We start from the raw sequence: 2,500 nt of genomic DNA, 5'->3' as shown, positions 1-2,500 counted from the left end.
AGATGGCTGACATTTTGCTCCGCTCACGACGGTCACCGCGCGACGCAAGAACAGGCCAAAAACAGGCCAAAACGGCCCAAAAACGGGCCAAAACTGGCCATTTTTGGCTGCGCGAGCGAGCAGCGAGCGGCGGACAGCGAGCGAAGCGAGAGGCATCACCGTCCCTGCTATACGAAAGCCCCATCCAGCCCTGTGCCACCCGGGGGGTTCCAGGGTGCTGAGATGGCTGACATTTTGCTCCGCTCAAGATGGTCACCGCGCAACGCAAAAACAGGCCAAAAACTGGCCAAAACGGGCCAAAACTGGCCATTTTTGGCTGCGCGAGCGAGCGGCGAGCGGCGAACAGCGAGCGAAGCGAGAGGCAGCACCGTCCCTGCTATACGAAAGCCCCATCCAGCCCTGTGCCACCCGGGGGGTTCCAGGGTGCTGAGATGGCTGACATTTTGCTCCGCTCACGACGGTCACCGCGCGACGCAAGAACAGGCCAAAAACTGGCCAAAACGGCCCAAAAACGGGCCAAAACTGGCCATTTTTGGCTGCGCGAGCGAGCGGCGAGCGGCGGACAGCGAGCGAAGCGAGAGGCAGCACCGTCCCTGCTATACGAAAGCCCCATCCAGCCCTGTGCCACCCGGGGGGTTCCAGGGTGCTGAGATGGCTGACATTTTGCTCCGCTCACGACGGTCACCGCGCGACGCAAGAACAGCCCAAAAACAGGCCAAAACGGCCCAAAAACGGGACAAACCTGGCCATTTTTGGCTGCGCGAGCGAGCGGCGAGCGGCGGACAGCGAGCGAAGCGAGAGGCAGCACCGTCCCTGCTATACGAAAGCCCCATCCAGCCCTGTGCCACCCGGGGGGTTCCAGGGTGCTGAGATGGCTGACATTTTGCTCCGCTCACGACGGTCACCGCGCGACGCAAGAACAGCCCAAAAACAGGCCAAAACGGCCCAAAAACGGGCCAAAACTGGCCATTTTTGGCTGCGCGAGCGAGCAGCGAGCGGCGGACAGCGAGCGAAGCGAGAGGCATCACCGTCCCTGCTATACGAAAGCCCCATCCAGCCCTGTGCCACCCGGGGGGTTCCAGGGTGCTGAGATGGCTGACATTTTGCTCCGCTCAAGATGGTCACCGCGCAACGCAAAAACAGGCCAAAAACTGGCCAAAACGGGCCAAAACTGGCCATTTTTGGCTGCGCGAGCGAGCGGCGAGAGGCAGCACCGTCCCTGCTATACGAAAGCCCCATCCAGCCCTGTGCCACCCGGGGGGTTCCAGGGTGCTGAGATGGCTGACATTTTGCTCCGCTCACGACGGTCACCGCGCGACGCAAGAACAGGCCAAAAACTGGCCAAAACGGCCCAAAAACGGGCCAAAACTGGCCATTTTTGGCTGCGCGAGCGAGCGGCGAGCGGCGGACAGCGAGCGAAGCGAGAGGCAGCACCGTCCCTGCTATACGAAAGCCCCATCCAGCCCTGTGCCACCCGGGGGGTTCCAGGGTGCTGAGATGGCTGACATTTTGCTCCGCTCACGACGGTCACCGCGCGACGCAAGAACAGGCCAAAAACTGGCCAAAACGGCCCAAAAACGGGACAAAACTGGCCATTTTTGGCTGCGCGAGGGAGCGGCGAGCGGCGGACAGCGAGCGAAGCGAGAGGCAGCACCGTCCCTGCTATACGAAAGCCCCATCCAGCCCTGTGCCACCCGGGGGGTTCCAGGGTGCTGAGATGGCTGACATTTTGCTCCGCTCAAGACGGTCACCGCGCAACGCAAAAACAGGCCAAAAACTGGCCAAAACGGCCCAAAAACGGGCCAAAACTGGCCATTTTTGGCTGGGCAAGCGAGCGGCGAGCGGCGGACAGCGAGCGAAGCGAGAGGCAGCACCTTCCCTGCTATACGAAAGCCCCATCCAGCCCTGTGCCACCCGGGGGGTTCCAGGGTGCTGAGATGGCTGACATTTTGCTCCGCTCAAGACGGTCACCGCGCAACGCAAAAACAGGCCAAAAACTGGCCAAAACGGCCCAAAAACGGGCCAAAACTGGCCATTTTTGGCTAGGCAAGCGAGCGGCGAGCGGCGGACAGCGAGCGAAGCGAGAGGCAGCACCTTCCCTGCTATACGAAAGCCCCATCCAGCCCTGTGCCACCCGGGGGGTTCCAGGGTGCTGAGATGGCTGACATTTTGCTCCGCTCTCGACGGTCGCCGCGCCACGCAAGAACAGCCCAAAAACGGGCCAGAACAGCCCAAAAACGGGCCAAAACTGCCCGTTTTTGGCCGCGTGAGCGAGCGGGGAGCGGCGGACAGCGAGCGAAGCGAGAGGCAGCACCGTCCCTGCTATACAAAAGCCCCATCTAGCAAAGAGCAGCCCAAAAACAGGCCAAAAGGGTGCAAGAAGGGGGGAAAGAGGGCAGGCCAAAACTTGGCCATCTTTTGCCGAGCGACGGAGAGCGAGCGAAGTGTGGGGGCAGCACCTTCCCTGGCATCCGAATGCCCCATCTCGCCCTGTGTTGTT

Source organism: Musa acuminata, unplaced genomic scaffold (assembly GCF_036884655.1).
Source record: "Musa acuminata AAA Group cultivar baxijiao unplaced genomic scaffold, Cavendish_Baxijiao_AAA HiC_scaffold_885, whole genome shotgun sequence".
Taxonomy (NCBI): Eukaryota; Viridiplantae; Streptophyta; class Magnoliopsida; order Zingiberales; family Musaceae; genus Musa; species Musa acuminata.
Note: the sequence above shows the minus strand (reverse complement) of the source record.